The 13,468-nt window shown below is 45.8% G+C and overlaps 1 pseudogene; it reads left to right on the top strand.

The window, feature by feature from the left end:
- Window positions 1-7,500: 7,500 nt before the first annotated feature.
- LOC138666650 (zinc finger protein 665-like) overlaps window positions 7,501-13,468 on the top strand; it is a 106,227-nt pseudogene continuing 100,259 nt past the window's right edge.

A 13,468-nucleotide genomic window follows, 5' to 3' on the forward strand; every position in this document is an offset into this window, starting at 1 on the left:
GAAGTGCCGCCACCTAAGCACACAGCCAGGAAGTATGCAAAGAGCAGGCAGGAAGGAGACATGAGGTTCACAACATGGAGCAGGCAGAGAGCAGAACTCACAGCATGGCCTGGAGGGGTAAGTAATGCTACGTTCACATTTGCGTTGTTGGCCGCAGCGTTGTGGACACAACCCATAACGCATATACACAACGCAGCGTTTTTTGATGCATGCGTTGTCATAAAATAGTAAAGTACAGGAATTTTGGCGCAGGGAAAACGCTACAAGTAGCATCGTCCGCTCCCCGTCTGGTGCATCAAAATGACACATGCGTGGTAAAAGGCATTACAACGCCTACCGGCGCATGTCCATGTGCCCCCCCATGTTAAAGATAGGGGCGCATGACGCATGCGTCGGTATCTGTCGACGACGTTGCGCCGAACAACGCAAATGTGAACGTAGCATAAGATGGAGTATCTGCCTGATTGGGAGATGGAAAGCCATGCAATGATACCGGCAGTTTTTTTTTTGCTGATGCCGGCAGGGTTGTTACAACGCGACATGGTGCCACCATTGATTCCAACCAATTTGCATTCAAAAAGTCAAACAATTCTCCCTCTCCTCTGAGCCCTGCCATGCACCCAAACAGTGGCTTTTCCCCACATATTTGGGGGTATATTGGATATTGTCGTACTCAGGGGAAATTGCACAACAAATTTTGTGGTCCATTTTCTCCTGATACCATTGGGAAAATAAAAAAAAATTGTTCCATAGTAATTTTTTTGTGAAATAAGTAAAATGTTCATTTTTTTCCTTCCATGTTGCTTTAGTTCTCGTGAAGCACCTGAAGGGTTAATAAACTTCTTGAATGTGGTTTTGCGCACCTTGAGGGGTGCAGTTTTTAGAATGCTGTCACTTTTTGGTGTTTTCTATCATACAAACCCCTCAAAGTGACTTTAAATGTGATGTGATCCCTAAAAAAAAATGGTTTTGAAAACGTTGTTGGAGAAATGCGAAATCGTTGGTCAACTTTTAACCCTCATAACTTCCTAACAAAAAAAAAAAAATGAGTTCCACAATTGTGCTGATGTAAAGTAGACATGTGGGAAATGTTATTTATGAACTATTTTGTGTGACACATCTCTGATTCAAGGGCATAAAAATTCAAAGTTAGAAAATTGCAAAATTTTCTAAATCTTCACCATATTTCTGTTTTTGTTTTTTTTCATGAATGCAAGTCATATCAAAGAAATCTTACTACTATCATAAAGTACAATATGTAACGAAAAAACGATGTCACAATCAGTTCGATCTGTTAAAGCGTTCCAGAGTTATAACCTCAAAGTGACACTGGTCAGAATTGTCAAAATTGGCTCTGTCACTAAGGGATTAATTATGGATTTGGTGGACACCTGAAATAAATAGGACAAATCTGCTCTCTATTGTGAGGCCTGTGTAGTGTTTAAAATACCCGATATGCAACTGCACAAAAGAATGTGCACTGTGCAGGTCACAAAGATGAGACGCATCTGCGTGTCAACTACAGAAGTAGTGGATCCGGCCAGACCAGAACTCGGGCTGACACGCTCGTGCGCTCCACTAAGCAGAAGTACATCCGGGACCAGGTACTGGAAGTGCAGCGCCCCAGGGTCCTGGTCATTGCAGTAATGTCATTTTCCTCTAGGTGAGAGTGATCTTATGTTTGGAGGCAAAGAAGAACAACTGAATCCAGGTATCACAAATATGAAACACTTTTCGCACTCCAGGCCACCAGGGGGAGCTCTGCTCCTATTTATTAGGGCACTCCTCACACTTATGTAAAACTGGTAGCCTGGGGAGGAAGTTAGTGAGTTGCTGCCTGAGCTTCGCTCAGAGAGTTAGCTGCTGCCTGAGCTTCGCTCAGGTAGTTGGTCCCTGACAGGGGTGGGAGCCTGTCAGAGATCGAGACAGAAGGACACGGAGCTGTGCCTGCCCTAAGTGCGGCAGCTTCTAGAAAGAGACACTGAAAGAGAACTGTATTGTAGAGAGGGTGAAGAATTCGTAGCAAAGGGGTGGATACCAGGAGGAGTTCTGCCCTACACAGGCTGCCTCCTTCTGAGGCACAGGATCCCAGGGGCCAGAACACCGAGGGAGCAACGATCCTTTATGCCTTGCTCCAGAGACCCGCAGGACAGCTAATTTCACGTTACCTGCCTGCCCCTATACCCAGAAGGCAAGGTGGCACCTCTTAGAGGCTGGGGCATGATAGAGTCCCTGAAAAACGCTTCAAGCCACGGTCATACGGCTTGTCCTATCCATCTGGGGGACAGAGAGAGAGAGAGACATAACATCTACAACATTTGTGAGGACCTTATGAGAAGCTTAGCAGTAATCGCACCTCACCACCTGTGCACTTAACCCCATCCCCTCCCACCTGCTCCGCAACGTCACTAACATGCTCATTCCAGACCTAACCCATCTCTTCAATCTATCGCTCTCTTCTGGTTCCTTCCCCTCGGCCTTCAAACATGCCACCATCCCACCCATCCTCAAAAAAACTAACCTTGACCCAACTGCTATGCCCAGCTACCGCCCCATATCACTGCTCCCATTTGCTTCAAAACTCCTTGAGCAGCATGTCCATGCTCAAATTTCCTCCCACCTCTCATCTAACTCTCTTTGACAACCTCCAATCTGGCTTCCGCCCCCTCCACTCCACCGAAACTGCTCTGACCAAAATTACTAATGACTTACAACCAAAGCTAACAGACAGTTCTCTATCCTCCTCCTTCTTGACCTGTCCTCTGCTTTCGACACAGTCGATCACTGCCTACTGCTACAGATTTTCTTCCCTTGGCATCAAAGACCTTGCCCTGTCCTGGATTGCTTCATACCTTTCTGACCCCACATTTAGCGTTTCCCACTCCCACACCACCTCCTCATCCCGCCCTCTCTCTGTTGGAGTCCCTCAAGGCTCTGTCCTAGGGCCCCTACTTTTTGCCCATCTATACTCTTGGCCTAGGACAACTCAAAGTCCCCTGGCTTCCAGTACCACCTGTATGCGGACGACACTCAGATCTACCTCTTTGGCCCAGATGTCACCTCTCTGCTGTCCAGAATCCCGAAGTGTCTGTCAGCCATATCCTCCTTCTTCACCTCTCGCTTCCTAAAACTCAATGTAGACAAAACCGAACTCATCATCTTTCCCCCATCTCACGTATCCTCCCTACCTGACCTATCTATTATGGTAAACGGCATCATGCTCTCTCCTGCACCTGAAATCCGCTGCCTCGGGGTAACTCTCGACTCTGCCCTGTCCTTCAAACCGCACGTCCAAACTCTTGCCACCTCCTGTCGCCTCCAACTCAAAAATATTGCCAGAATCCGTTCCTTCCTCAGCCCACAATCTACCAAAACTCTTGTGCATTCCCTCATCATCTCCCGCCTCGACTACTGCAACACCCTCCTCTGTGGCCTCCCCGCTAACTCTCTTGCACCACTCCAGTCTGTCCTCAACTCTGCTGCCCGGCTAATCCACCTCTCTCCTCGCTACTCCCCTGCTTCTCCCCTCTGCAAATCCTTCCACTGGCTCCCGATTCCCCAACAAATCCAGTTCAAACTACTAACCCTTATCTATAAAGCCATCCACAACCTGTCCCCTCCCTATATCTCTGAACTAATCTCCCAATATCTTCCCTCACGTAATCTCCCATCCTCCCAAGACCTCCTACTCTCCTCCACACTTATTCGTTCCTCACACAACCGCCTCCAAGATTTCTCCCGAATATCCCCCATCCTCTGGAATTCCATGCCTCAACACATCCGAGTATCCACCACCCTCGGCTTCTTCAGACGGAACCTGAAAATCCATCTCTTCAAGAAAGCCTACAGCCTGCAATAACCATTCTGCCTCCTCATCATCGCCAGAGCCACCGCCTCGCCATCGCCAGAGCCGCCGCCTCGCCCATACCTTCTGTCTCTTCCCCACTATCCTATAGAATGGAAGTCCGCAAGGACAGGGTCCTCTCCCCTCTGTACCAGTCTGTCAATGTAAACCTGCTTACTGTAATCGATATCTATAACCCTGTATGTAACTCCTTTCTCATGTACAGCACCATGGAATTAATTGTGCTATATAAATAAATAATAATAATAATAAGGGACTACAACATCACGGCGTTAGGGGAATGCTACTGATTTCTACCTGGATAAAGGGACTCTGGATTTGCCTCCAAATCGGCCAGACTCTGTCTGCCCTGTGATCTTAAAGAGACTGCAACCTTGTGTCCTCGTTCTTCACTGCGCCTCTCACCATCCACCATCTACACACTGGGAAGCCCTGAGGACATACTTCACCTGTGGGAATGTATACCATCTAGCTGCCATAACATCACCCCAGCGGACCCCTTAAAGTAGCGTCGGTCACCCTGACCGAATACCACATGTGGCGTCACAAACATTTATCCCTTTAAAGACCTTACCCTTTTACACGGACGTCCCAGGGCCACGGACCAGGTCAGCCACCGTGACATCCCCCCCTGTGAACCGAAGGACCCGGTACCGAGTACCCCGCTGCCCTTGGGGGCGATCCAGATGCATTAGCAAGCATGGATGGAGCACGAATAAAGAGCAGGTAAACATACAACTAGGGGCCTTTTTCTCCTCCCTTCCCCTTTCTTACCAAACCGGAAGCCCACCTCTGCCATTCTTTTCTCCTATTATGGCACACTCCTATTTTTGGTCCCCTGAGGATCCCTGGTAACAGGAGGGGGCGAAACGCATAGGACCAAGGAACATCAATTCTGAAAACTACTACAACCAGCTAAGTGATCCATTGTGATCTTTTACAAAATGAAATAGCTTTCTAGTTGTCTATGACTAATGACAAGGCATTTTACTGCTTGCACATAGCACTTTATTAACCGAATATCTGAAAGCGATTTACATACATTTTCATTATATGCATTCCACCTTTAGCACATATGCACTTTAATTGTTGAAGCAGATATTTGATCTAGGAAGTATCTAGTGAACAAGCAGAGATGCCATCCAGAGCTATATGAATCTTTGGCTTTCTGACATTGAGTTAAATTATCAGATATTTTTCATACACACAACTTATTAGTGTCATAGACAATTGTGTAGTGTGTGCATGTTGGTCTTTTTTGCTATAACTTTAGAATAGGGCGCGCAGGGACTTTAAGGGACTGCCGAAGTTGATCGGGGGCGCCATATCTTTTTCTAGGGTGCCAACCTAAGCTGCTAGGTAGGCCATCCGTTCAATAAGATGTATTATAGCAAAAACTTGGCACTCAGCCTGGTATTATACTGTGTGCAGAATTATTAGGCAATTTGCATTTTAGAGTATTATTTTTATTATTGATCAACAACTATGTTCTCAATCAACCCAAAAAAACTCATAAATATCAAAGCTTAATATTTTTGGAAGTTGGAGTGTTTTTTTTCTATTTGGCTATCTTAGGAGGATATCTGTTTGTGCAGGTAACTATTACTGTGCAGAATTATTAGGCAACTTAATAAAAACCGAATACTGTATATTCCCATCTTACTTGTTTATTTTCACCAAGTAAACCAATATAACTGCACAAAATTTAGAAATAAACATTTCTGACATGCAAAAACAAAACCTAAAAAAAATAGTAACCAATATAGCCACCTTAATTATGATGACACTCAACAGCCTTCCATCCATAGATTCTGTCAGTTGCTTGATCTGTTTCCGATCAACATTGCGTGTAGCATCCACCACAGCCTCCCAGACACTGTTCCGAGAGGTGTACCGTTTTCCCTCCCTGTAGATCTCACATTTTATGAGGGACCACAGGTTCTCTATGGGGTTCAGAGCAGGTGAACAAGGGGGCCATGTCATTATTTTTTCTTCTTTGAGACCTTTACTGGCCAGCTACACTGTGGAGTATTTGGAGGCATGTGATGGAGCATTGTCCTGCAGGAAATTCATGTTTTTCTTAAACGATTCCGACTTCTTCCTGTACCACTGCTTGAAGAAGTTGTCTTCCAGAAACTGGCAGCAGGTCTGGGAGTTGAGCTTCACTCCATCCTCAACCCGAAAAAAGGTCCCACAAGTTCATCTTTGATACCAGCCCATACCAGTACCCCACCTCCATCTTGGCGACGTCTGAGTCGGAGTGGAACTCTCTGCCCTTTTCTGATCCAGTCTCTGGCCCATCAAGAGTCACTCTCATTTAATCAGTCCATAAAACCTTTGAAAAGTAAGTCTTAATGGGAACCTGTCACCCCCAAAATTGAAGGTGAGCTAAGCCCACCGGCATCGGGGGTTATCTACAGCATTCTGTAATGCTGTAGATAAGCCTCCGATGTATCCTGCAAGATGAGAAAAAGAGGTTAGATTATACTCACCCAGGTCCCGGTTCTGTTCTGGTCAGATGGGGGTCGCGGTCCGGTCCGAGGCCTACCATCTTCTAGCGATAACGTCCTCTTCTTGTCTTTAGGCTCCGGCGCAGGCGTACTTTGTCTGCCCTGTTGAGGGCAAAGCAAAGTACTGCAGTGCCATATTCTGGTGTTTAGTATTTATACAATATTTCCCCTATTTCAAAGGTTTTGGAGGTGCTACTTTTGCGTTTATTTTCTACAAATTCTGAATTTTTAATATTAGTAATTAAAAGGTAAATTTTATAGGGTTCTTGTTTCTTTTTGGCTTATGTAGGCGTGGAATGAACATGAAATATATGTTAGATAATAGGGGAATGAACTCATATCCCATATACATAGGTGTGTATTATATTCCCTGTGCTTGGTAGGAGAATGAACATGAAATATATGTAGATAATAAAGGAATGAACACACGCCTATATAAACTAGTGTATATTATATTCCCTGAGCTTGTTCGGTGGGGAATGAACATGAAATATATGTAGATAATAAAGGAATGAACACACGCCTATATAAACTAGTGTATATTATATTCCCTGTGCCTGATAGGTGGGGAATGAACATGAAATATATGTAGATAATAGGAGAATGTACACACATCCCGTATAAACGGGTGTATATTATATTCCCCATGACTTTTGGACCCAATGGCAACCTTATATGTGTTCATTCTCCTATCATCTTCATATATTTCATGTTCATTCCCCATATATCAAGCACAGGGAATAGAATATACACCTGTTTATATGGGATATGTGTTCATTTCTTAATTGTCTACATATGTCATGCTCATTCCATGGCCAAGATGCATTAGAAATATATAATCCCTCTCAATATTTGTAAAGCGCTGCGGAATATGTTGGCGCTGTATAAATAAAATTATTATTAATATTTGTGGACTTATAAGTTATGCTCATTCTTTTTATAATTCTTTTTCATCAATCTTTTTAGTATGTCCCCCCTCAGTCCTCTCCTCACACAGCTCCATGGTGCAGCCCCTCAGTCCTCTCCTCTAAAGAAGACTCAGTACAATCAATGCTGTTTCCTGCTATGGGGTTGTAAATTGAATAGAGAAAGCTCCGCCCTTTCCGATGACATTTTCCCCTCACAGGAGCCACTCCAATCTAGACGCTACAGAAGCTGGAGGAGAAGTCTGCACTGGTGAGCGGTAATGGGGGAGCAGGGACTGTGTGATAGAGGGGACAGGACTCAGTCCTGGGGGGCACCGGGACTCTGCACATTAGGGTACAGCCGGCTCCACATGTAAGAGCTGAAGGGAGAAGTTTGCACTGGTGAGCGGTAATGGGGGAGCAGGGACTGTGTGATAGAGGGGACAGGACTCAGTCCTGGGGGGCACCGGGACTCTGCACATTAGGGTACAGCCGGCTCCACATGTAAGAGCTGAAAGGAGAAGTCTGCACTGGTGAGTGGTAATGGGGGAGCAGGGACTGTGTGATAGGGGGGACAGGACTCAGTCCTGGGGGGCACCGGGACTCTGCACATTAGGGTACAGCCGGCTCCACATGTAAGAGCTGAAGGGAGAAGTCTGCACTGGTGAGTGGTAATGGGGGAGCAGGGACTGTGTGATAGGGGGGACAGGACTCAGTCCTGGGGGGCACCGGGACTCTGCACATTAGGGTACAGCCGGCTCCACATGTAAGAGCTGAAGGGAGAAGTCTGCACTGGTGAACAGTAATGGGGGAGCAGGGACTGTGTGATAGAGGGGACAGGACTCAGTCCTGGGGGGCACCGGGACTCTGCACATTAGGGTACAGCCGGCTCCACATGTAAGAGCTGAAGGGAGAAGTCTGCACTGGTGAGTGGTAATGGGGGAGCAGGGACTGTGTGATAGGGGGGACAGGACTCAGTCCTGGGGGGCACCGGGACTCTGCACATTAGGGTACAGCCGGCTCCACATGTAAGAGCTGAAGGGAGAAGTCTGCACTGGTGAGCGGTAATGGGGGAGCAGGGACTGTGTGATAGAGGGGACAGGACTCAGTCCTGGGGGGCACCGGGACTCTGCACATTAGGGTACAGCCGGCTCCACATGTAAGAGCTGAAGGGAGAAGTCTGCACTGGTGAGCGGTAATGGGGAGCAGGGACTGTGTGATAGAGGGGACAGGACTCAGTCCTGGGGGGCACCGGGACTCTGCACATTAGGGTACAGCCGGCTCCACATGTAAGAGCTGAGGGAGAAGTCTGCACTGGTGAGCGGTAATGGGGGAGCAGGGACTGTGTGGTAGAGGGGACAGGACTCAGTCCTGGGGGGCACCGGGACTCTGCACATTAGGGTACAGCCGGCTCCACATGTAAGAGCTGAGGGAGAAGTCTGCACTGGTGAGCGGTAATGGAGGAGCAGGGACTGTGTGATAGAGGGGACAGGAATCAGTCCTGGGGGGCACCGGGACTCTGCACATTAGGGTACAGCCGGCTCCACATGTAAGAGCTGGAGGGAGAAGTCTGCACTGGTGAGCGGTAATGGGGGAGCAGGGACTGTGTGATAGAGGGGACAGGAATCAGTCCTGGGGGGCACCGGGACTCTGCACATTAGGGTACAGCCGGCTCCACATGTAAGAGCTGAAGGGAGAAGTCTGCACTGGTGAGCGGTAATGGGGGAGCAGGACTGTGTGATAGAGGGGACAGGACTCAGTCCTGGGGGGCACCGGGACTCTGCACATTAGGGTACAGCCGGCTCCACATGAGAGATACAAATCCTAGTGGAGAAAATGACTGGATCATATCACCCACTAGGATTCAGTCACAGCCATATATCTAGTGTTTGGCTCTACAGGTGCAGATTCTCCATTACTGGGCGCAGAGGACATTAACACTTTCACTACTGAGTATGATAAATCTGTATGTGACTATAAGGCTACGTATTTTCGCTGCATCCAAAGCGCTGCATTCTAATCAAGCTATTAAATCTGCATGTTCTTAGTGAAACTATGCAGATTTAAGGAATCAAATGACTGGCTATGGTGGAAACTACGCAGTGGAGACAATCGTTTCCCATGCCGAAATTAACATGCTACGGCTCGTAATACAGCACCGCGGGTGAGTTTACTCCGCATTAAATAGAAGCATAATGCGCATGCGATTTCTGTAAATCTCATGTAGTAAATCTCTGCTTCTAATGTAGAATGCAACATATTGGATGCAGCTATTCCTGATTGTGAGCACGCAGCCTAATTGGATTGTGTGTTATACCGGGGGCAGGACGGGGCCATGGCTGGATGTAGTGATCATGTGACGCCGGTAACGGCTCCACTTACATGGGATCTTTATGATGTTACTTAGTCATCTTCTCCCCATTCAGGTCCCTACAATATCGGATCCTCTCAGTGGAGATCTTCTATATAAGAGAATTCTCCTGAGTGACGCTACAAGGATGGATAGGGACAGGGACAAGATGGTGGAGAGGATATTACACCTCACCCTAGAGATCCTCTTCCGGCTTACTGGAGAGGTGAGAGATTCTGATGACGTCACATTACATCATTCTTATCTATGGGAATAACAGATGGACAGAACTGGAGAGGTGAGGACTCTGGAAATGTCTGTAGTGAGATTTATTAATGTGTCTCTCCATAACCAGGATTACACAGTAGTGAAGAAGACCTCTAGTGAGCGCTGTCAGGACCCTGTGTCTGAGGGATGGGGAAGACCCCTGAGCCCAATCATGGGCCCTCCACCTAACCCCCTGATACATGAGGACATCAATGACCAGAAGATCCTAGAACTCACCTACAAGATGATTGAGCTGCTGTCTGGAGAGGTGACACTGCTGGGAATGCTGGGACATTATACAGTAACGCTATGGAGGGATCGGGGGATGACGGTATCATTGTATGTGTCAGGTTCCTATAAGGTGTCAGGATGTCGCCGTCTATTTCTCCATGGAGGAGTGGGAGTATTTAGAAGGACACAAAGATCTGTACAAAGACGTCATGGTGGAGGTTCCCCAGCCCCTCACATCACCAGGTAATAGACACGACTAAACACACACGGCCTATAATTATCTGTATGTAAAGAATGAATTCAGTCCCTGTATGTGTTTCCTCCAGTTCTATCCAGTGAGAGGACAACACCAGAGAGATGTCCCCGTTCTCTTCTTCCACAGGACTGTAAACAAGAAGATCCCAATGTTCCTCAGGATCATCAGGTAGATGGAGAGAAGGTGTCACGAGATCTCCCCTATGATGTGTAGACGGCTGTGAAAGTCTTGTGCTCAGTTTTGTTTTATCCACCAGTATTATACACTGAATGGACAATGTATTAGAAACACCCTTCACACTCCCATTTGAAACTTATTATGACTGGAGAGTGCAGTGTAAATTTGGTTGATCCGTTTTCAGAATAAGAGCATTGAGGAATCTGAATTACTTTGAACACTGTCACAGCACAATTAAAAAAATTCCAACCCTAAGAAGTTTTGTTCTGCATTCAATGATATGATGAGTATACTGAGAATGGTGTCATCAATGAGAAATATCCAGTGATATTGGATCCCATGGAAGGAAACAACGTATCAAGGAAAATGTGAACAATAGTTCTGAGAACATGTGGTGCTGTTATACACACTGCAGCTGAATACCGTGCCAGTGTTCAACTAATGTGCATGAATGCAGCCATCATTCCTTAGCACAGATGGGCAATAGCAGCAAGAGACCAGTTCCAGGGTCAGTGTTGACCAACAGAAAGATAATTAGAATTTTTTGGCACATTCTGGGTTCTCTGATACCAGTGGATAAATGTTTTCTATAACTCTCCCCTGTCCAGCTGCAGGGCTGGCCCTCTGTAACTCTTCCCCCAACGCCCTACTAGATGGGTGTCTTTAATAATGCGACCATTCAGTGTATATTTTATACCTGGTGGGGATGACCAGACAAAGCATGATCATAGACATTACATGATCTTTTCTGTTTTTCTACATCATTTCTTACGACTTCTCCATCTGTTTGACTTTCTTTATATTCTTTCAGGGTGAAGATCTGCCCCATATAAATACTACAGAGACATATGTGAGGGGTGATGAGCGGTGTAAGGAGGAGATTCCTACAGATAACCGCACAGGTGAGTAGTGACCACTAAATGCAGAGAAGTCACAAATATTACTCAGTCACTGGCTTATAGAATAATTATAGGTGTTGGTTCTTTTTGGAGTATGTTCACATGGAACATTTGAGGTAGATTTTCCAGTTAAAGATTTAGGGGCTGATTCATTAACCCTTTCTGACATTAGACGTACTATCCCGTCGAGATGGGGTGGGCCCGTATGCCCACCGACGGGATAGTACGTCATAGCGATCAGCCGCGCTCACGGGGGGGAGAGCGGCCCGATGTCAGCTGACTATCGCAGCTGACATCTGGCACTATGTGCCAGGAGTGGTCACGGACCGCCCCCGGCACATTAACCCCCGACACACTGCAATCAAACATGATTGCAGTGTTCCGGCGGTATAGGGAAGCATCGCGCAGGAAGGGGGCTCCCTGTGGGCTTCCCTGAGACCCTCAGAGCAACGCGATGTTTTATTCGCGTTGCTCCGAGTGTCTCCTACCTTCTTCTCCCTACAGGCCCCGGATCCAAAATGGCTGCGGGGCTGCATCCGGGTCCTGCAGGGAGGTGGCTTCACAGCGCCTGCTCAGAGCAAGCGCCGGGAAGCCTCCCTGCTGTGCATGTCAGATCGCTGATCTGACACAGTGCACAGCAAAGTGTCTGATCAGCGATCTGTCACTTTACTGTGATGTCCCCCTCTGGGGCAAAGTAAAAAAGTAAAAAAAATATATATATATTTCCATGTGTAAAAAAAAAAAAAATCCTAAATATATTAAAAAAATATATATTGTTCCAATAAATACATTCCTTTATCTAAATTTAAAAAAACAATAAGGGTATGTGCACACGTTGCAGATTTCCTGCAGAACTTCAGCTTTTTTTTCCGCGCAGAAACGCTGCAGATCTGCAAGTGATTTACAGTACAATGTAAATCAATGGCAAAATAAAAATGCTGTGCTAATGGTGCAGAAAATTCTGCACAGAAAACGCAGCAGATTCAAAAAAGGACCATGTCAATTCTTTGTGAAGAACTTTAGCGTTTCTGCACTCACTCCATAATAGAAATCTGCAGGGGTAAAAAAGGAAGAAATCTGCACAAAAATCTGCAACGTGTGCACATACCAAAAAAAGGTGCAGATTCTGACCTGCGTTTTCTGCCAAGAAATTCAGAATCTGCACAGAAAATTTCACAGTCAAATCTGCAACGTGTGCACATAGCCTAAAAGTACACATATTTAGTATCGCCGTGTCCGTAACGACCCCACCTATAAAACTGTCCCACTAGTTAACCTCTTCAGTGAACACCATAAAAAACAAACAAAAAAAAACGCTTTATTATCATACCACCGAACAAAAAGTGGAATAGCACACGATCAAAAAGGCAGATATAAATAACCATGGTACCGCTGAAAATGTCATCTTGTCCCGCAAAAAACGAGCCGTCATACAGCATCATCAGCAAAAAATAAAAAAGTTATAGACCTCAGAATAAAGCGATGCAAAAATAATTATTTTTTCTATAAAATAGTTTTTATCGTATAAAAGCGCCAAAACATAAAAAAAATGAAATAGAGGAGGTATCACTGTAATCGTACTGACCCGAAGAATAAAACTGCTTTATCGATTTTACCAAACGCGGAATGGTATAAACGCGCCCCCCCCCCCCCCCCCCAAAAGAAATTCATGAATAGCTGGTTTTTGGTCATACTGCCTCACAAAAATCGGAATAAAAAGCGATCAAAAAATGTCACATGCCCGAAAATGTTACCAATAAAAATGTCAACTCGTCCCGCAAAAAACAAGACCTCACATGACGCTGTGGACCAAAATATGGAAAAATTATAGCTCTCAAAATGTGGTAATACAAAAAATATTTTTTGCAATAAAAAGCATCTATTAGTGTGTGACATCTGCCAATCATAAAAATTCGCTAAAAACCCACTATAAATAGTAAATCAAACCCCCCTTCATCACCCCCTTAGTTACGGAAAAATAATAGAATTAAAAAAATGTATTTATTTC

The sequence above is a fragment of the Ranitomeya imitator genome, chromosome 2 (genome assembly GCF_032444005.1).
Source record: "Ranitomeya imitator isolate aRanImi1 chromosome 2, aRanImi1.pri, whole genome shotgun sequence".
NCBI classification, from domain to species: Eukaryota; Metazoa; Chordata; class Amphibia; order Anura; family Dendrobatidae; genus Ranitomeya; species Ranitomeya imitator.